The 23,900-nt window shown below is 36.2% G+C and overlaps 1 pseudogene; it reads left to right on the forward strand.

Moving 5' to 3' along the window:
* The first annotated feature begins 2,969 nt into the window (after positions 1-2,969).
* Positions 2,970-23,900, forward strand: part of LOC103127442 (E3 ubiquitin-protein ligase RNF138-like) — a 75,887-nt pseudogene continuing 54,956 nt past the window's right edge.

Here is a 23,900-nt window from a genome sequence, read left to right on the forward strand (position 1 = left end):
ATCATGTCTGTGTGGGAATCCCATGACTCCCTGACTTGGGCTGGATCTTATAAAGGTACACCATCGGGGAGTCGGGCTGTAGCACAATGGGTTAAGCACAGGTGACGCAAAGCACAAGAACTGGCATAAGGATCCCGGTTGGAACCCCGGCTCTCCACCTGCAGGGGAGTCGCTTCACAGGCGGTGAAGCAGGTCTGTAGGTGTCTATCTTTCTTTCCTCCTCTCTGTCTTCCCCTCCTCTCTCCATTTCTCTCTTTCCTATCCAACAATGACAACAACAATAATAACTACAACAATAAAACAACAAGGGCAACAAAAGGGAATTAATAAATAAAATAAATATTAAAAAAATAAAAATAAAGGTACACTATCAATTGATTCTGGCATAATATTTTAGGAGATTTAATATTTTAAATAACAAGTCATTATTTAGAAATGTATTAACAATTTCAGCCCACTATATAAATTTAATCTAATTACCAGTTTGTAGTCTTAAGTGCTTAGATTGAAGGACATATAATCAAAGCTCTGGTCTATGTATCAAAAAGTTTGAGATATTCAATCCATTTCCCCTCTCTTATTAAATAGTTATTTCTGAGACTATAAGTTAATAGAAGAGTATATTGACACCATTCCCACCACCAAAGGTCACCACCTCCTCACAATTGAAGCTGAATATCTACCCTCACCTGCCACCCAGAGATTTTTACATTGGTGCCGTACTCCAAACTCAGATTCTGCTTTGAGTTTCTCTTTCTGTTCTTCTTTCTCAACTGCTGTTTATGAGTGGGATCATCCCATACTTGTCTTTGTCTTTCTGACTTGGCTCACTTAACATAATTACTTTAGCTCCACCCAAGATGGGTCAGAGTAGGTGGGTTGTTTTTAATAGCTGTGTAGTATTCCACTGTGTATATATACCATAGCTTTCTCAGCCATTAATTTGTTGGACACTTAGTTTGCTTCCAGATTTTAGCTATTACAAATTGTGCTGCTATGAACATAGGTGTACACATATCTTTTTTATTGGATGTTATGGAGTCCTTGAGGTATATGCTTAGGAGAGGAATTACTGGGTTATATGGAAGGTGCATTTCTGGACTTGTGTGGGTTCTCCAGACTGCTCTCCCCAGAGGTTCGACCAATTTACATTCCCATCAGCAATGAAGAAGGGTTCTCTTATCCCCACAACCTCTCCAGAATTTGTTGCTGTTGTCATTTTTGGTGTATGCCATTCTTACAGGGGTTAGAGTGTGACACCTCCATTTCTTATTTCACAGTTTTCCTGTGTAAGCATTTATTAAAAAGTAAACATATTTTTTTATTTTTCTAAAAAGTATGTAACAAATAATGATTCCAGTACCCATATATTAAAGCTGAAGGACTGTAAATTCCCCCCCCCCTCTCTCTTTCAACCCAAGTGTCTCAATACTATTTGTTGAAGGGACTCCTTTTTTTCTCTGTTTAATATTTTGGGCTCACTTGTCAAACTTTAGACGTTGATATGTGTGGGAGCTTATTTTTGCACTCTGAATTCTACTTCATTGGTCACTGTCTATTTTTGTTCCAGTATCAGGCAATTTTGATTACAATAACCTTATGACATAATTTGAGATCTAGGAGTGTGATAGCCTCCAGCCTTGCCCTTTTTCTCAAGATTTCTTTGGCAATTTTAAGTATTTTCTATTTCCAGATAAACTTTAATAGCTTTTGTTCTATTCTCTGAAAGATTTTTGGTGAGACCTTGATGGATATTGCATTAAATCTGTATATGGCTTTTGGTAGAATAGTTATTTTGATAATGTTAACTCTTCCTATCCACTAATGTAAGATATATGTCTATTTCTTTATATATTTTTTATTTTCTTGAATAGTGATATTTTTATATAATAATAATAACTTTACATGTACAAATCTTTCATTTCTTTTGCTATATTTACTCCTAGATGTTTTATTGTTTTGCTGCTGTATTAAATGGTTTCTGAATTTCCTCTTCATCTGACATAGTGTTTGCATAAAGGAATGCTACTGATTTTTGTATGTTAATTATGTAACATGCTACTTTACTATTGGGTTGTCAGAAAATCCATAATGTATTGTTAGATATAAAGATATAGTCAAACATGTCATGATTTTTCAACAACCCAATGTACTAGTTAACAATTCCAGGAACTTTCAGCTGGGTTTCACAAAGATTTTCTATGTAAACTGTATTACCACCTGTGAATAGTGACAATTTGACTTATTCTCTTCCAACCTGTGTCCTTTTAATTCTTTTCTCTTTCCTAATAACTATGGCTAGGACTGATAACACTATGTTTATTAGAAATGGTAATAATGGGAGCCCTATCTTGTTCCTGAGTTAAATGGAAATGTTTTCAGTTTCTCACCAGAGAGTATGATTTTTGATTGCAAGTTTGCTGTATGCAAATTCAATCAGATTTAGAAACTTACCATCTCTTCCCATTTTTGTCCAAGATCTTAGTATTTGTTTTCATCAGAGGTATTAGTTTGTAGTTTCTTTACTGTCACATCTCTGCCTGCATGAAGTTATCTTCATAGAAGGTGCTAGGAAGTACTGTCGTCCCTCACCACTTTGTGCTTTGACTTTTACCACTTCACTCTATTGCATTGTCTTCAAATACATTCATTAAAATGTTGACTAAGACAGTAAAAAAAATACAGTACGTGCTCATTTTTCTAAGTAGTACACTCCTGTATTACAATAAAAGTGAAAATTACTGTACATATTTACTATAGGCCTATTTGTTAGTGCAGCAAATCCTTCAACACCAGATATAGTCGCTAGACCACTCCCTGTGTGTGTTTGAAATCAAGTGTGGTGAAAACAAGCCAATCAGAGTGTGTTTCTCTCATACAAACTACATCACTTCACATTGGAAGCATCTTTGCTCTTGTGTTTGTGATTTCTGAGAACCTTTATCTGAGCCCCACAACAGCTTCTAAACATGCTGCTTCTTCTACGCCTTCTGACAATCAAATTAAGCACAGAAGAAAATACCATTCAGGAGAAGGTGAGACTCTTAGATATGATAAAAAAATAGCAAGAAAATCATGGAGGTTTCCCCACATTATGACTTGAATAAGTCTATTGTTTGCTCCATCTGTAAAGATGAAAAGAACATCCGCACAATGGTTAATGTCTCACAACAAGGAAGCAAAGCTAAATGGATGTTATTTCATGTCTAGAGGACTCTAATAATGTTATAACTGTATTTAGAAGGCTGTAAACATGTTTTCTATGTTCACTTTATAAATAAAGAATCCTACTTCATGGAAATTCCCTTATCGTGGTAGAGTCCGGAACTGAGTCACTGCAATAAACGAGGGACAGCTGTATTCCTGTGTCCCCATTATTTTGAAAGAGCTTGAAAAGTATGAGCATTAGCTCTTCTTTAATGGCTTTATAGAATTCATTTGTGAAATCAATTGGGCCCAAACTTTTTAAAATTTTTTTTAAAAAGGAGACATTAACAAATCATAGGATAAGAGGGGTATAACTCCACACAATTCCCACCACTAGACCTCTGAATCCCATCCCCTCCTCTGATAGCTTTCTTATTCTTTATCCCTCTGGGAGTAAGGACCCAAGGTCATTGTGGGATGCAGAAGGTGGAAGTCCTGGCTTCTGTAATTGCTTCTCCACTGAACATGGGCATTGACTGGTCAATCAATACTCCCAGCCTGCCTCTCTCTTTCCCTAGTGGGATGGGGCTCTGGGGAAGCAGAGCTCCAGCACACATTGGTGGGTTGTTGTGTGTCTGTCCAGGGAAGCCTGGTTGGCATCATGGTACCATCTGGAACCTGGTGGCTGAAAAGAGAGTTAACATACAAAACCAAACAAATTGTTGATTAATCATGAACCTAAAGGCTGGAATAGTGCAGATGAAGTGATGGGGATCCTCCATTTTGTATATAGCTAGTAGGCATATTTTAGTTATATTTCAAATTGCCTGTAGCTACACTAGCTTTTTTTTTTTCCCTCTGAGCCTGAAATCTGATATGCAGGTGGATCCAAGTTATTGTCTGTGGAGGTGATGTCATGGCTGGAAAAGGGTCAAAAAGGTGGATCAGGGAAGAGAATAGCCCCCTAATATTGGGAAAGGGCATAAATATTATTGACTGTAATCCGCATTTATTTGATTTGGTATGGGGCTCATATTCAGCTTAGGAGCCTATGTGACCTCTGCATCCCTATAGATCTGAGCTCACATTCTGTGTTCATGAGTAGGAACATTTCAAGCTGCCCCAATATTGACCCATCTTCTTCAGGTGAAGCATAGAGTATGTTGTCCATCCACCCTTCAGAGGATGGAACAATCTCTACCATTGTTGATCCAAGTTGAGGGCAAGGTTCTATGTGGGGAGGGCCTGAACTTTTATTGTTGGGATGCCTCTTGATTGTTTCAACTACTTTGGTTGTAATTAGTCTATTAATGTTTTCCAGTTATTCCTGGTTCAGTTTTGGAAAGTTTTATGTTTCTCTGACAGAAATTTACCAGTCATGTGGGGGTTGGCACTGAACCTTGGGTCAAGTTTTAGATACAGTGTATAGGAGCAATAGTTATGGTATACCTCCAATATTCACTAATATTATACTGAAAATGCAAACATTTTAGAGTTTAGATGCTGTTTTTTTTCCAAAATTTCAACAAGAAATTTGAAACAAGACAGTGTAGGTCAGGGGTGCCTGCCTAAATCTCCAGTAAAGTTTGGAAAGGGCCACTATGATTCCCTATGTTGGCAGTACCCCTTAGTGTCTAACATAACTCTTCAGGAATGGAGCAAGGTGACCTCTTAGTTGTTGGTTTCAGGAACCCTGAAGACAACTATGCTGTGCTATATCCCAGGAGTGTGTGGTGCCATTGCTCTGGATGGTAGTTGCCCTGTTTCTGGTAGGTGAAAGTTAGGGTATTGGTAGCTGCTACAAAAGCAGGTAGGTCTACTGTGTTCAAATTGTAGAGTGAAACAAGCAAACAGAACAGCTTTAAAAAAAAATTGGAGCTGGGTGGTGGCACACGTAGTTGACCCAGGTTCGAGCCCCTAGTCTCCACCTGCAAGGGGAAAGCTTTGTGAATGTTGAAATGGGATTGCAGGTATCTCTTTCACTCTATATCACCCTCGTTCCTCCTGATTTCTGGATGTCTCTATCCAATAAATAAATAAAGATAATAAAAATAAAAAAATAATAAAGAGGAGCACACAGAGAAGGAATAAACAGACTAACAGAACACATACACAATAGCAGAGGGAGTCAAAGGGACAAATAAAAAACAGATAAAGCAACAAAGGAAAAGAAAACCTATTATGAGTGCACTCCCATCCACACTCAATGATCGTGGTGGTGCTAGTGTGGGAGACATACTACAGACAAATTACCCTAATATCATTGAGAGATACTGGTGACTTGAGGAAACTTTTCCAAATTCCCCCAAATACAACTTTTTACAAATCTCTGTTGTCATGGTGAGTGGGTGGGCTACCTGGTTGCTTCAGGAGTTGAACCAACAACCTGCTAACTTGCCTCTGGCCTGTTCTGCAGTTCAGAACCAGTGAAAGGAAGATCACACACACTTTCACTGTGTTCAGACTCAACTGTAAGACTGACCTGAAAGGCAGTCTGTCCCTTTAGAGGATTGCTGCTCAGGTTTGTACCCAACTATTATTATTATTTATAAAAGGGAAACACTGACAAAACCATAAGATAAGAGGGGTACAACTCTACATAATTTGCACCACAAGAACTCTGTATCTCACCCCCTCCCCTGATAGCTTTCTTATTCTTTAACCCCATGGGAATATGGACCCAGGGTCATTATGGGGTGCAGGAGGCCTGGTTCTGTAATTGCTTTCCTGCTGAACATGGGCATTGGCAGGCTGATCCATACTCCCAACCTGTCTCAACTCTTTTTTAAAAAAAATATTTGTTTATTTCCTTTGTTGCCCTTGTTGTTTTATTATTGTAGTTATTATTGTTGTTGTTACTGATGTCCTTCTTAGATAGGAGAGAGAGAAATGGAGAGAGGAGGAGAAGACAGAGAGGGGGAGAGAAAGACAGACAACTGCAGACCTGCTTCACAGCTTGTGAAGCAACTCCCCTGCAAGTGGGGAGCCAGGGGGCTCAAACCAGGATCCTTACACCGGTCCTTGAGCCTTGTGCCACTTGCACTTAACCTGCTGCACTACCGCCTGACTCTCCTGTCTCAACTCTTATACCATTGTCTCTGGAGCTGTTCTGTTCTATCTATAGGTTTTGTTGATCTTGTTTCCTCTGGAGACTCAGTGTAGGTACAATACTGGGACTAGAGTTTGCTGTGGAGAAGACTGTACTCTGGGAGGTTTACTCTCCTGTCTTCAGGTAGCTATAAGTAGTTTACTGGAATTCACCCCTCAGTCCTACCCACAGTTAACTCCCCTCAATATTCTTTAGGGCCTGAAAGCTGCTGGTTCACCAGCCCTCATCCTAAACAGCTTCCTTGAACAAGTTTACAAGAGCTGTGCTGGGTATACCTTTATTTATTTCCTGGGAATCTGCTGGTTCTAGGATAGTTGTGACCAACTTTTTTGATTCTTGCAGTTTAAAGTAGTTAACTGAAAACATTTCCCTGCTAGAATCTGCAGTGCAGTTTACTTCTGAAATGTGGTCAGTCATGCTCTTAGTCAGGGGTGCAATGCAGCTTACCTCTGGAATGCAGCATCTGGAGAACTTGAATGGTTAGCATCAAGGGCTTGGGAGTAAGGGGGGGCAATAAACTAAAGATCAACTTTGTTCTCTTCACTGTTATTTCACAAGTTTCTTTGCATGCCCTTATCTGAAATTCCTTATGTCTCTGTAATCTCCTTTTTGGTCAGGAACATCAATATATGAAGAGATTTTTTTAGAACAGAATTTCCTCAGGCTTGTCTTCATAGTGTTTTGTCTCTGCCCACCATAAAATTTCTTTTCATTGTTTTGAGGGACTAAGGTCAGAAAGAGGGTAAGGTGAGTATTTGATATATATTCTTCTATATTCCAAATTCAGCTTTAGCATCTTAACTGTTCTTTGCAAAATAGTTTCTGTAAGCGTAGCTTTGTGATATTTTTGTCTTGCCCAATCTATTAACCTCAGGTCACCTGTCCCTTCAGGGCAATGAAAGGCAACCTTGTTACATACATTGTGGGGCATGTTTCAGTAGGAAAAGAAGTAGGGTATTCAGAACTTCTAATTCTTTAAATGTTACAGAGACAAAATGGAAGTACTCCTTAATTTAATTTCGTTAACTTTAGGCAGTGGCAGGGGAGATAGCATAATAGTTATGCAAGCACACTCTTGTACCTGAGGCTCTGTGATTCCAGGTTCAATTCTCTGCACCAACATAAACTAGAGCTGAATAGAACTTTGGTAAAATAAAATAAAATAAAACAAAATTCTTGAACTTCAGAAAGATAAGATTGAGAAAAATATTGGAAAATAACCATTCAGTTGGTGCTTTCTCATAAGAAAATTGTCTCAAGGCAAATTGCTTGTGCATAATCAGTGAATCTATTCAGCTGTATAAAATTACTCAGAATAAGAACCAAATAAGATACTAGAATATGTGTTTGTTATCACAAAGCTGCAGACTTGAGATCTTTGGGCCAAAAAAGATAGATACGAGAATAGAAAACATATATATACATTCCATAAATTAAATCTTAAAATAACCATGGCTTCTTAAAATATAAAGTTGAATGTAATCAAATGGTTAAGGAACCATATATTTTTTTATTACTGATTTAATTCTGATCAAGAAGTCCATTAGTTAAGAGGGGTAAAATTCCACACAATTCCCACTACCAGAGTTCTGCATCCCATTCCCTCCACTGGAAAATTTCCTATTCTAAAGAACAGGAACCACACATTTTAAGAGCTTTATTTTGCTACTGAAAAGACTATCACAGCTCTGTAAGAAAGACAATCTCCCTAAAACTTCAGAAAATACTTGAACCTCTTCCCCCCTCCCCTCAGAGTAAGAAACTGAAAATGTGGTAAGCCCCACTGTGTTCATTTACTTGGAGTCAAAGAGTGTGTCAGAAAAGGAAAAAAAAAAACAACAACATTGTTGATGGCAGAACAAAGATCTATGATCGAAGTGGAAAAAAGGTTATTTGTCAGCCTGATGTTGACAGTAAGTCCTTTAACATCACTGTCTAAAGGAGAAATTGTTCATTTATTAAATTTTGTACAATACAGGAGGTGGAGATCTATATTTTCTTCATACATTTCTCCTTTTAAGTTTCTCTTGGCTGCTTTTAAATCCTTTGGTCTCTAATGGTACGTACTAGAAGGTGCAATGTCAGATGTTTGTGAAACCAGTTACGGCAAGTGTGCAGAGAAGTCTTCTTACAATGAGATCATAATTCTTAGAGAAATGCAATCCCAGAGCAACTCTGATAAGTAAGCTGATCTGGCTTATACCTGCTCTGAGACTTCAATTGTACAAATACCTGACCTTGTATCAAGTGTGCAGCCCTATCTTCCAGCATGTAACATACAAGCCCAAAGAATTTAAATCCAGCAATGTGTGTGTGTGTGTGTGTGTGTGTGTGTGTGTTTGAGAGAGAGAGAGAGAGAGAGAGAGAGAGAGGAGAGAGAGATTTGGGTGAGTTATAAAATAATTTTTCCTTGCAAAGATAATATTAACAGATATTTTGGTTGACACCAGCTAGATTTCTTCATGACTCTTCTCCAAGAGGGGAGATATTTAGACCTGGGCTTTCTAGTCATATTCAATTTCATAGAGATTTTAAAAGATAGCAATGAACCTGGTAAAGAACAGGATTACATAAAGGACAAAAGCCTCCATTTTCATCTTGTACAATAGTTCAAAATAAAGCTTTTCCCTTCATAAAAAAGATGGAAATTCATATTCCTGTGATTAGTCTAGGCTTTGGTTAGCAGACATTCCTGCTCTGCTACATCTGGGAAAGTAAAACAATTTGAGACTTTACCTTCTTCAATTGTATTTATTTAGTCTCAGAAGGTAATATGATATGAATATTCTTATAACAAATTCAGATGATAATCCAGTTTCTTCTAGCTCAACATAATGGTATATAATGGTTTAGAAACAGACTCCAAAATTAATATATTTTAATCAATAACAATAGCACAACTATTGTACACAGACAAAATGTAAAACTTTCTTAAAAAGAAAAAAGAAGGGGGGAAGAAAAAAGGAGGGGGCCAGGAGGTAGCGCAGTGGGCTAAACACATGTGGCACAAAGTACAATGACCAGCATAAGGATCCGGGTTCGAGTCCCAGGCTCCCCACCTGCAGGAGGGTTGCCTCACAAGTGGTGAAAAAGTTCTGCAGGTATTTATCTTTCTCTCCACCCTCTGTCTTCCCCTTCTCTCTTGATTTCTCTCTGTCCTATCCAACTATAAAGATAACAATAACAACAACAATGATAAACAAGGGCAACAAAAGGGAAAAAATGGCCTCCAGAAGCAGTGGATTTGTAGTGCAGGCACTGAGCCCCAGCAATAACCCTAAAGGCAAAAAAAAAAGTATAAGAAAAAGAAAAAGAAAACCATTGACCAATTAGAAAAAGAGAAGTATCTCTCAAATGAGTACCCTAACCCCCAATGAAGAAAGAATGGAAGTTAGTTACTCAAATCATTTCTAAAATCCACCCCCTTTTTTTCTTGTCTTTTTTAGTTATATAATTTTCTCTCCCATCTGTCTATGTGAAGTATTTCAGAATTTCAGCATTAGTCATAGGTAAAAGGTAAAGCCAAGTGTTTTAATGGATAACTACTGTTTCTTTCCCAATAACAATAGATATTTAATCTACAGTTATTTTCTTTATAGTAAGGCAGAATTCCTTTCTTTACCCACACCTAATAAGTTTTTAAACTACAGTTCCTTTCTCAATAAATAAAGCTACTCAATAAAGCTTTCTCAAGGGAGTCGGGCTGTAGTGCAGCGGGCTAAGCACAGGTGGCGCAAAGCACAAGGACCGGCATAAGGATCCCGGTTCGAACCCCGGCTCCCCACCTGCAGGGGAGTCACTTCACAGGCGGTGAAGCAGGTCTGCAGGTGTCTATCTTTCTCTCCTCCTCTCTGTCTTCCCCTCCTCTCTCCATTTCTCTCTGTCCTACCCAACAATGACAACAACAATAATAACTACAACAATAAAACAACAAGGGCAACAAAAGGGAATAAATAAATAAAATAAATATTTTTTAAAAAGCTTTCTCAATAAAGCTACTTAAACAACAGTTTTTTCCTCTCCCCAGCAAATAGGTGTAAATTAAAATCTCTCTCTTTAACGTTAATAGGGAATAATAGATAAAAACCTAATTTCTATTTCTGTTTTAACAACAGTTAATGCTAAATAGAATTTCTTAACATATTTTTTCTCTGCTTGTTTAGTTATAGTTTAGTCCCTGAACAATTTCCATTCTAGTAAAATTCATTATCAACAGTGGTATTTAAAAAAATTGTAAAATAAAATCATCTGTAAATCCATAATTTACCCATGAGAGATTTTTCCCTGGGTATGAATGGGTAAATGATGGTTTCACAGATTATTTTATTTTACAGATATTTTAAAATATCGCTGTTGATAATCAGTAGTAATAGAATGGAAATGACACAGCAACTATGGTGATTTTTTAAAAAGATTTTATTTATTTATTAATGAGAAAGATAGCAGGAGAGAAAGAACCAGACATTACTCTGGTACATGTGATGCCAGGGATTGAACTCAGGACCTCATGCTTAAGGGTCTAGCACTTTATCCATTGCACCACTTCCCAGACCACACAACTATGGTGATTCTTTCCAATGACACAGGGAAAAATCTCTCAACTCTCTGGGTTCTTCTTGGACTATAAGAAGTCAAGACAGTGTGTCCTGGAGCTCTGCTTCCCCAGAGACCCACCCTACTAGGGATAGAGAGAGGAAGACTGGGAGTATGGATCAATGCCCATGTTCAGCGGGGAAGCAATTACAGAAGCCAGACCTTCACCTTCAGCAACCCACAATGACCCTGGGTCCATACTCCAGAGAGATAGGGAATGGGAAGGCTATCAGGGGAGGGGATGGGATATGGAGATCGGGTTATGGAATTGTGTGGAAAAGTACCCCTCTTATTCTATGGTTTTGTTAAATAAATATATTTAACAATAAAAATAAATAAATAAAAATAAAAAAATAACTGTACAAATGTCGACTTACATTTTATTTGTCATCACTGCAGCTCTACCTCTCTGAGCAGACTTTTTTTTTCAGATAGATAAAAACACAAGGGGAGGGAAAGATACCTCAGCACTGAAACTTACTCCAGTGTAGTAGGGACTGGTCTTCAGCCTAGGTTGTGTGCATGACAAAGCTATCCTGGTGAGTTATTTTCTGACCCATAAATGCCAACATTTACTAGTGGAGAAACAATTCTTTCATTTGCCATTTGTATAAAGAGACTTATTTCAGAGTTCTATGGTGTTTTTCATATTTATTTTGTTGAAATACAGCGCCACAATAGTTTGTTATTTTTTAAAAAGATACAATGACATTTTATTATATCCTTCTAGAATTTACTATAAAAATATTTATGGAAGTCTGAGGGTAGCTGATCCGCTCCTACTACTATGCACAATACAGCTTTACTATAGTGAAATATTGGCAATGTTTCACATTTTCATCATAAGGGTTTTTTTTGTTTAATTTTTATTATTTTTATTACTACTTTGTCTTTAACCTCAATATAGTTTTAAATTCAGTATACTCACAATAATATGATTAATAGTTCAAAATACATTTATTGTACTAAAAATGATGGTATCCAATAAGGTAAAATATAAATAATGAAGCCACAGCATTTTATTTATTTTTTCTTTTTACTGTTTTCTTACTATAGAGTGACTGTGTTCATTGCGATGGACATATTAAGAAATATTCTATTAAGCTACATGGAGCTTTTCTGTCAGGTGTTACATTTTAAGTGAAATGTTTCTAGCTATTAGTTTCTATTAATTTTAGATTTTTCACTTTGAGTAGAAGTATTTATAAAAATTGAGAAGATTTATTCTTAAAATAATTAACAAAGCACATTTGAATCCGCAATGTGAATAGACCATAGTCTGAGTATATGTTCCTTCAATCTAAGCACTTAAGACTTTAAATTGGCAATCAGATTGAATTTTAACAGTGGGATCAAAATGTTAATACATTTCTTTTTTATTATTAAAAAAATTTATTGGAGGATTAATGTTTTACATTTGACAGTAAATGCAATATTTTGTACATGCATAACATTTCTCAGTTTTCCACATAATAATACAACCCCCACTAGGTCCTCTGTCATCCTTTTTGGACCTGTACTCTCCCCCTACCCCCCACAGAGTCTTTTACTTTGGTGCAATACACCAACTCCAGTTCAGGTTCTACTAGTGTTTTCTCTTCTGATCTTCTTTTTTAATTTCTACCTGAGAGTGAGATCATCCCATATTCATCCTTCTGTTTCTGACTTATTTCACTTAACATGATTTCTTCAAGATTCATCCAAGATGGGATGAAAACAGTGAAGTTACCACTTTTTATAGCTGAGTAGTATTCATATAAATATATATATATATATATATATATATATATAATAATAACTTGCTCAGCCATTCATCTGTTGTTGGACACCTGCGTTGCTTCCACGTTTTGGCTATTACAAATTGTGCTGCTAAGAACATAATCTTTTTGGATGCGTGTATTGGCCTCCTTAGGATATACCCCAGGAGAGGAATTGCAGGATCATAGAGTAGGTCCAATTCTAGTCTTCTGAAAGTTCTCCAGACTAAGAGCTCTCCACAGGGGTTGGAACAATTTATATTCCCACCAGCAGTACAGGAGGGTTCCTTTGATCCCACAACCTCTCCAGCATTCATTGCTGCTACCTTTTCTGGTGTATGACATTCTCACTGGAGAGAAGTGATATCTAATTTTCTCTATTTGCATTTCTCTGACAATCAAAGACTTGGAGCATTTTTTCATGTGTTTCTCAGCCTTTTGGATCTCTTCTCTGGTGAATATTCTGTCAATGTCCTCTCCCCATTTTTGGATAGGGTTATTCCAAATCTATGAGAATGGCTGTTCCTGCCTTTTGGGAATCTATGTTCACTAAGGCACACAGTAAATAAAATTGTGTATTCAAAGACAAAGAGAGGATACTGTACCTGCTATATAAAAGCCAAGAGTCACTTAAAATGAAGTCTCATAAGACTATCTGCTGATTTTTCAAAAATAAAAAAAGCTTAAAAATACTGGGATGATATTTTCAATATTTAAAAGATGATGGGGATAGCATAATGCTTCTGCAAAGGACTCATACCAGAAACTCTGACGACCCATGTTCAGATCCCAGTACTATCATAAATTAGAGCTGAGTGATGCTCTGTTCTTCTCTCTCTATCTCTGTCTCTCTCTCTCTCTCTCCTTCTCTCTCTCTGCCCTTATCTCTCTCATTAAAATAAACTAAAATATAAAAAAAACAAAATTTTGACAGGAAAAGACATTAATCCTTGAACATTTTATCTTGCTTCATTATCAATCTGGTTTGAGGGAGGTGTGAAGAGATTTTTCAAACAAGCCAAATTGAAGCAATTCATTATCACTAAAGTAGAATTGCAAAAATTATTAAAGGAACTTAAATAAAATGAAAATATACAAGGCCAGGTGGTGGCCTACCTGGTTGAGTGCACATGTTATAATGTGCAATGACTCAGGTTTGAGTTTCTGGTCTCCATCTGCAAAGGTAAAGTTTTGCAAGTGATGAAGCAGTACTGCAGATGTTTCTTTGTCTCTCTCCCTCTAAATCTCCCTCTTCCCTCTCAATTTCTGGATGTCTCTATCAAATAAATAAAGAAAAACACACTTAAAAAAAGTATACAATGACTTCACCCATAGATGGTCAACAAACAAAGTAAAGAAAGCAAGCAAAGTCAAAAGAAGGCTATTGAATCAAGCTATAGAAATGAGGTTAACTGAGCGAATAGAGAAAATATTATAGGGGGTAGTAGGTGCAGTGAATTTTGGTTGAGAATTAACAGTACTTGGTTGATTAACCCATTTTGAAGAGTTGAGAAATTATACCTCTAAAGCATTTATAGGCTTATAAACCAAGCTGTGTCCCATAATTAGAAGTTAGAGTATTGTTAATATTAAAGTAGCTTATTCCTATAAAGCATTTAACAAGATGACTAGCATGTTACTATAAATCTCTATAAATTATAGCTCTTATTATAATTATTATGCATTTTATACAAAGGCTTTTTAACCATTATCATCATGCTAAATTAACTTACAATAATAGAATGCTAATAAGAGAAAAGTGGTGTTAGGCAATAATAATTGAAAATTATATTTATTCACATGACTTCTTCACTGTGACAAAGCACAAATTTTATGTTATTAAAATGCTATTGAACTAGAGAGATAGAAAATGCACTAATTTTTATGCAGAAGATTCAAAACAATTGTTCAATTGTTAATAACATATAAAAGGACATTTTTTTTTCCTATGGCAACACAGCAGTTTCTGTTTACTGAGTTGGGAAAAAATAAAGATGATAGATCAAATCCAGTCAAAGTCAAAACATAAAATTTTCTGTTGTCCTTTTCAACATAAGATACTTGTTTTGAGCATACAAAACAACAATTTGAATTCCATCTTACATTTCATATATATATATATATATATGATTAATTTGTTTACACATTTTGACATTTTCTCATTTAAATATATAGGTAATAAAGAGCAATGATACAAATTCAGAGCTCAGATATCTTCTAAATGTTAATACATTTTATCCTATTTGAAGTCTCATCCTTATTAAATTTATAAACAATATTGAACCATAATTAAACAATGAATTAACAACAGAGAGATACATTTTTGTAATATTTTCTTAGAGCTTTCAAGTATATTTCATAGAAAGAACAACTTACTCTTTTCATTTTTATTTTTAGTAATGATTGACAAGATTATGTTATAAGGGTATAGTTCCCACCACCAGAGTTCTATATACCCTATTCTGCATTGGAAGTTTCCCTATTCTTTATCCTTCTGGGAGTATAGACCAAAGATCTTTATGGGGTGCAGAAGGTAGAAGGTCTGGATTCTGTAACTGCTTCTCTGCTGGACATGGGCATTGGCAGGTCAATCTATACCCCCCAGCTTGTTTCTATCTTTCCTTAGTGGGGCAGGGCTCTGGGAAGATGGGTTTCCTGGACACACTGATGAGGTCGTCTGCCCATGGATGTCCAGTTGGCATCATGGTAGCATCTGCAAATTGGTGATATCTGCATAAACATATAAAATAGAACAATTTGTTGAATAATCAGGAACCTAAAGATAAAAGGATAGCAGATGAAGTTTTGGGCCTTCATGCTGGAGTAAACTCTTGGTAGACATAGAATTTAAATATTGGCAGGCAAAACATATGCAGGAGTAGCAGCAGCCAAGTTTTAATCTTTATGGTCAATGTGGAAAAGCAATGAAAATCACCTGACAACTCAACCAAATACAACAAGGATTTCTTCAGAAACTCACCAAGCCACAGGTGAGTACAGACATTTGTGGCTCATGGACAGAAAAGGGTTTAGAGAGAGATTGTTGGGATTAAAAGGCCATACTCATGGACATCAAACTGGGAGAATGGCAGCTGAAGCACACCAGTTCGGAATCTGAATTTAGAAACAACTATTAAAAAAAGAAATAAAGAAGACCACCAAAGTCACAGGTGAGTATGGACATGTGTGGCTTGTGAATGGAAAGGGGAAAACTGGCAGCTGAGATGCACGACTTCCAGGTCTGAGTTTAAACAACAAGAATACTGTTGAAAAGAAAAAAAAAACACAAAACATTCTTTTCTGACTATCAGGCTGTGAGGTTAGAAAGAAATCTCAAAAAGAAACAAATGAATACACCCTAAATACGGAAACTGAATATTACTCTTCTGAATAACACCTGGATCACTAAGAGAAAAAAATAAGAAGGAGAAAAAGAAATCTATGATAAAAAAGAATCAGGAATGAGACAGATGAAATTACAACTGAAAATGAGGAGATACAAAAAATTATATGTGAATATTATGAACATATTTATGGAAATGATTTTGACAGCCTGCAAACTCTAACCCAAGAGGAAGTAGATAGCTTAAACAAGCCAATTAGTTTATAAACTGAATCAGCAATCAAAAATCTTCCTATTTCCTCTTGGGTTAGGCTTTGCAGGTAGTATGATTCTAGAAATGCATGCACTTCATCTAGGTTGTCAAATTCATTTCCATAAATATGTCCTGACTTGTTCTCTTTGTGAGTCTAGCCAGTGGTTGATCTATTATATTTATCCTTTCAAAAAAGCCATCCCTTGCCTTTATTAATATTTTGAATTATCTTTCTGGATTCTATTTCATTAATTTCTGTTCTGATATTGACTATTATCTTCCTCCTGATGACTTTTGGGTCTCTTTGTTGCTCTTTTTCTAGTTGGCTCAGTTCTGACATTAAGTAACTTACATGAGATCTTTTCTATTTGCTAATATGTTCCTGCATTACTATAAACTTCCTTCTTAAGACCTCTTTTGCTGCTTCCTACAGTGTCTGGTATTTGGTCTCTTCAGTTTTATTGTTCTCTAAGTAATTTTTAATTTCTCTTTTGACTTCTTCAGTAACCCAGGTGTTACTCAGAAATATATTATTTATTCTCTGTATTTTGACTGTATTTCTTTGTTTCTTTTTTGTGGTTGATTTCTAACCTCACTGCCTCATGATTAGAAAAGACACTTTTTATGATTTCAATATTCATGTATTTATTAAGGCTGTCTTTGTGTCCCAACACATGGTTGATCCTTGAGAATATTCCATGTGCACTTGAAAAGAATGTGTTTTCTTTGGGGAGGGGATGAAAGCTTCTGAATATATCTGCTATATTCATCTCATCTATGACTTCAACTAAAGACTATGTCCTTGTGCTCATTATTGCTGGCCAGCAGATGGTGGTTTCTTATTATTATTACTTTATCACTGGACTTTGTTTAGTGCTTGGGGAAAGGCAAGGTTACGTTTAGGTTACGTTTCCTGTTATTTCTTTGAGGTGTTCTGTTCTCTGTGTTTTGTGTATATGTGTCTTCTCTGTATAATTTCAGCCTGGATCCAAACCTTAGGGGTTTGCTTCTAGGCTATCTTTAGAAAAGTATGGGTCGATTTACCATTTAGCTGCCACCAAATCACCTTTATGTATATCTGCCTTAGTCTGGCAATCGACCAGGCTGTTTTTGCTCATACATGCCCCTGCTACTATGATATTTCCTTGTTATTAGTTCAATAGGCTAACACCCAAAGTTCATGGATTATAATCTCAAAGGTTCCCTTCTCTCACTATCAGCACTGTGTATTTCTTTGACTGTTGTTGCATAGAGGAACATGGTGCTGTCCTCTATGGGAGCTCTTAAATTCTGGGTGCTTAGTTTCAGTCCCTCATTCCCAACTAAGCACAAGAACCCAACTAAGCTGAAGTACTTCTGGAGATGTCTCAGCCATAGTATTATGAAGTTTGTTAAGTTCTATAGCTGTTGGACTATATTGTTTAAGGGGAAGGTATGTTCTGTTCGATGATACTCTACAGCCACTGAAATCATCAATTATTGAGTAGTCTGGTATAGAATCTTCTTTCTATTGTGTTTTAGTAAATTGACATTATACTCTTCCATAATTGACAGAAGTAATTCACTTATTACCCATGCCTAAGCAGAATAAATTTATATTAGCAAGTTTAGAATTGTACTTTTTTTTCTTTTTTGGAGGAAATAACCAAATCCCTTTGAATTTAAAATGAACTTCAAAAAAGCATTCATATACTATTTCCCTTGACCTTTTTAAAAATATTAATTATTTGATATTTATTTACAAAATTATGATATAAAAGGAGTATTATTCAGTCAACAATATTTATACACCTTTCCCATATTTGGGAGCTACTTTCTTCCCTGATCCAGTTTTCTAGCCCCTTTTCTAGCCATGACATCATCAAGAGACAATAACTTGGGTCTACCTACATATCAGATGTCAGGCTCAGAAAAAAAATAGTGTAGTTATGGACCTTTTGGAATATAACTAAAATAGGCCTACTAACTATCTATAAAACTGAGACCCCCAAATCTACATCAGCAATATTCCAGCCTTTAGGTTCATGGTTAGTCAACAGTTCGTTCTGCTTTAAATGTTAACTCTTCTTTCAGCCACAAGGTTCCAGATGCTACCATGATGCCAACTGGACTTCCCTGGGCAGATAACCCCCCTAATGTATCCTGGAGCCCCACTTCCTCAGAGCCCCGTCCCACTAGGGAAAGAGAGAGGCAGGCTGGGAGTACGGATTGACCTGTCAACACCCATGTTCAGCGGGGAAGCAATTACAGAAGCCAGACCTTCCACCTTCTACACCCCATAATGACCCTGGGTCCATACTCTTATGGGGTTAAAGAATAGGATAGCTATCAGGGGTGGGGATTGGATATGGATTTCTGGTGGTGGGAATTCTGTCGAGTTACACCCCACTTATCCTATTGATTTTTTCAGAGTTTCCTTTTTATAAATAAAAATTAAAAAAAAAAGTATGACAAAAAAAGGAGTATTATCCCACCTCTTTATCAACACCAGAGTTCTGTGGTCCCATTCTGTTCACTGGAAAACACAGTAGTTATCCCACGATCACAGATATGTGTTGCCTATTATTTCTGTAACTATCTATCTCTCTCTCTATATATATGTGTATATATATATATATATATATATATATATATATATATATATCTGTCTATGATCCTATCTTCTCTTCATTTTTAATTCACACATACTACTTCTGAGTGTTCTTCCCCTATGTCCCCCCTCTTCTCTCTGGGTCCTGATGGAATTGAAGTTTTGAGCTCCTTGGCCCTTAACTTTTACTTTAAAGATTCCCTAAATGATAAGTAATTAAAAATGTTCCTACAACTTAACTTCAATATATTCAAATTATGAAGTAGTGGAAAATGAGTATTTTTATTTCTTTGAGCATGCTTTGTATTTAGGAAAACTGTCTTATGTGGGATTTATCTGAATTTTACAGCTATAGGCATCTTATGATGATGATGATTTGTTGAAAAGGTTAATGGTTTATAGTTCCCATATACAGAACTCCAAAGTTTTCTTCCACTTCTTCTTCCCCCATCTTCCCCAGTCATTTGCTTTGATTCAATACTATTCCCAGTCCATATTTCATTTTGTGTTCTACTTCCCTGTCACCATATATTATGTCCTGCTTTTTTACATTTATTTATAAAAAGGAAACATTGACTAAACCATATGATAAGAAAGGTACAACTCCACACAGTTTCCACCACCAGAACTCCATATCCCATCCCCTCGCTTGATGGCTTTCCTATTCTTTAACCCTCTAGGAGTATGGACCCAAGGTCACTGTGGGATTTCGAAGGTGGAAGGTCTGGCTTCTGTAATTGCTTCCCCGCTGAACAGGGGCATTGACAGGTCAATCTATATTCCCAGCGGGCCTCTCTCTTTCCCTATTGGGGCAGGTTTCTGGGGGAATCAGAGCTCCAGGACACATTGGTGGGGTTGTCTGTCCAGGGAAGTCTGGTTGGCATCCTGCTGGCACCTGGAACCTGGTGGCTGAAAAGAGAGTTAACATATAAAGCCAAACAAGTTGTTGACTAATCTTGAAGCTAAAGACTGGAGTAGTGAATCTTTCCAGACAATAGCTAGGATCCACCAGGCTTGGGAAAAAAAAAAAACAAAAAACTAGTATAACCAATAGCCACAGGCCCTTCGGAATACAACTAAAGTATGCCTACTAGCTATCTACAAAATGGAGACCCCTCCAACTCTTCATCTGCACTACTCCAGCCTTTAGGTTTATGATTAGTCAACAACTTGTTTGGCTTTATATGTCCTGTTTTTAATTAAGATCATTCAGTATTTGTCCTTCTCCTTTTGACTTTTCTCACTTAGCATGATATCTTCAAGTTCCATCCAAGATGGTAAAAGGAGATTATGTTATTAACAGCGGAGTTGTATTCCAATATGTATATATAGTAGTTTTTTGTTGTTGTTCCTTAACCAGCCATTTGATGTTGGCTATCTGAATTGCTTCCAAGTTCTGGATATTAGAAATTGAGTAGGGTCAAAATAAACAGATGTAAAATATACAAGCCAACAGCTTAAAAAAAAAGCAGGGACAGCCATACTTCATACTTATATCTGATGCAATGAATTTCCAAATAATCAAAACAATGTAAGATAATGATGTATACTACTTAATGATCAGAGGATCAGTTAACCAAGAGGAACTCATAAAAATCAATATCTATGCTCCAAAAGAAGGGGCAGCAAAATATGTATTTGTTTATTATTATTGGATAGTGACAGAGAGAAATTGAGAAGAGAAAGGGAGAGAGAGAGAGAGAGAGAGAGAGAGAGAGAGAGAGAGGGAGAGAGAGAGAGACCTATAGCCCTGCTTCACCATTAGTGAAGCTTTACACCTGCAGGTGGGGACCAGGGACTTGAACCTGGGTCTGTGCACACTGTAATGTGTGTGTTTAACCAGGTGTGCCACCATCTGGCATAGGGACAGCAAAATATGTTAAACAAATCTTGAGGTACTTGAAGAATTAATTAGATAGAATACAATAATAGTTGGAGATTTCAATTTTCCACTCTTTTAAGCAGATAGGTCAAGCAGGCATAAAATAAATAAGGAAATTAAAGCATTAAATGAAGAGATGTTTAGATTAGACCTACTGAATAACTTCAGAGCTCTTCATTACCCCCAAATAGAATATTCATCCTTCTCAAACCCACATAGAACATTCTTATGAACAGATCATATGCTAAGCCACAAGGACAACATCAATAAATTCAAAATCATCTCAAGCATCTTCTCAGACTACAGAGGAGTTGAACCAACACTCAGCAACAAACAATGTTAGAGAAAATCTAAAGTTATGGAAACTCAACAGTAAACTGCTCAATAATTATTCTATGAAAGAGGAAATTAAAATATTCCTGGAAAAAATGAAAATAAAGACACAAGTTATCAGATACTTGGAACACAGCTAAAGCAGTGCTGAGAGAGATACATACAGGCACACATCAATAAAAAATAAAGCACTCAAATAAACAATCAATTTCACACCTGAGTTAGGAAAAAATACAAAACAAGAATAAAGATTGGAATAACAAAAACTAGAGAAGAGATGAACAACATTGGAAAAAAATCATGCAAAAGACCAATGAAGCTAAAAGCTTCATTATTTACTTATTTGAAAGGGTAAATACAATTTATAAATCCTTGGCCAGATTAAATAAGAAACAAAGGAAAAAGACCAAAATAGTTTTATCATGAGTGTAAAGGGAGAGATCACAATGGACAACACAGAAATCCCAAGTATTATACATAGCTTCTATACATAATTATAAGCCACAAAACTAGAAAATCTGAATGAGATAGAAACAATTTTAGAAACACAGACACCCCCGAGATTATACCAGGAGGAAATACAAAATATGAATGGGTCAATTGCAGCAAAAAAATTGAAGCAGTAATCAAAAACGTTTCCAAGAAAAGTCCAGGCTCAGTGGTTTTTACAGATGAATTAATGGTGATTAATCCTCAAGATTTTCCAAAATATAAAAGACACAGGAACTCTGCATAATATCTTTTATTAATCAAACATCATGCTAACATCAAAAACAGGCAGATGCATCGAAAGGAAGGAAGGAAAGAAAGAAGGGAGGAAGAAAGAAAGAAAGAAAGGAAGGAAGAAAGAAAGAAAGAAAGAGAAAGAGAGAAAGAGAAAACCATAGATTATTGTCACTGATGAACACAGATGCTAAGATATTCAACAAAATTCTAACCTTAAATTATTTGAAAATTTTTTCAATATGATGTTTCAGGTTTCTCGATATTCCTTAGTTTCATTAAAGAATTAATTTGTATTTGACTCATTCTTCGTTTTCTTTTAATGCTCAGAAGATTAGAGAAGAAATTTCAAATTACAACCCACACTTTAAAATCAAATTTTCCCCATCTACATAATAGGCCGGAATCTGATTAGCTTCTGAGCTGAGACAAAATAGAGTATATTCAGGGTGATATAACTATAGACTATAAACTGGATTTCTCAATCAAATTATTGGCAATAATAAATTTAAATAAATTGAAATCAGTATCTAAAATCAAAATAATTACTGAAAGTATACAAACCTTCATAGTTTCTTTGGAAATTAAGTCTTCATACTAAATGCACATTAGTACCAGGGACACTGATATTAGATTTAATAAAATTGCTTCCCTGCTGAACATGAGTGTTGGTAAGTCGATTCCTATTCCCAGTCTGTCTCTTTTGTTCCCTAGTGGGGCGGGGTTCTGGGGAAGCGGGGCACCAGGACACATTGGTGGAGTCATCTGCCCAGGGAAGTCTGGTTGGCATCATGTTAGCATCTGGAACCTGGTGGCTGAGAAAAGAGTTAACATATATAGCCAAAAAATTGTGCTAAAGACTGGAAAAGTTATAAAGAGTTGGGGGGGGGTCTCCATTTTGTGGATAGTTAGTAGTCCTATTTTAGTTATATCCCAAAGAGCCCATGATGTTCAACAGGGAAGCAATTACAGAAGCCAGACCTTCCACTTTCTGCACCCCATAATGATCTTCCACCTTCTGCACCCCATAATGACCCCCCCATAAAGAAAGCTATCAGGGAAGGGGATGGGATATGGAGTTCTGGTGGTGGGAATTGTGTGGAGTTGTACCCCTCTTATACTATGGTTTTTGTCAGTGTTTCCTTTTTTATAAATCAAAATTTTAAAAAAATTTATTAAAATATCCCTATCTGAAGTAAACAGCAAGGTATGACAAGTATTACCTTTAGGTAAATCACAATGGTAGAAACTACATTAATCATTTTTGTTTCGGAATGATTTATGATTCACAAGTGTAATTCCTGTTATTGCAAATATCCACATTTTAGGTATTATTGTTCTTAAATCTGATAAAAAAAGGCTTTCACAGACTCTTACAATGCAAGTCTGTTAGTGACAACTGCTTTTAAATTTATTTTTTCTAATAATACATTTGTTTTAGATTAAATAAGAATGACTTTATATCAAATTATTTGAAGATTTTAAAATTTTTTGTTGGGGGATTCATGGTTTACAGTTGACAGTAAAATACAATAGTTTGTACATGCATAACATTTCCCAGTTTTCCTTGTGCTTTGTGCTATGTGTGCTTAACCCGGTGCACTACCACCTAGCCCCTACCAGTTTTCCACATAACAATTCAGCCCCCACTAGGTCCTTTGCCATCATGTTCCAGGACTTTAACTCCCCACTCCTACCTCAGAGTCTTTTACTTTGGTGTAATACACCAATTCCAGTCCATGTTCTGCTTATTGTTCTCCATTCTGATTTTTTTCAGCTTCTATGAGTGAGACTTGAAGATTTATTAATTATTAAAAGAATGAGGAGAAAGAGAAAAAAAAAGAACAGAACATTGCTTAGCTCTAGTTAATGATAGTGCTAGTAATTACACCTAGGACCTATGGTGCTTCAAACATGCAACCCCAATGTGCTGTCACTTCATCACAGCTCTGTTCAGTATTGATATAATTTTTCTATCACTTAAAGTTATTTTTCTGTTCAGTTCTCTCCATTATTTCTTATAAGATGGCATGGCTCTTTAAGTTGTTTTTCCCAACTAAACACACCCTTTCTTCCCCGCCCTCCAATTTTCTCTTTGTCTTTGATTCTAAGCAATACACCTTGGTTCATCATCTGTCCATTTTTTTATATAAACTCAACTATAGCTGTG

Source organism: Erinaceus europaeus, chromosome X, assembly GCF_950295315.1.
Source record: "Erinaceus europaeus chromosome X, mEriEur2.1, whole genome shotgun sequence".
Taxonomy (NCBI): domain Eukaryota; kingdom Metazoa; phylum Chordata; class Mammalia; order Eulipotyphla; family Erinaceidae; genus Erinaceus; species Erinaceus europaeus.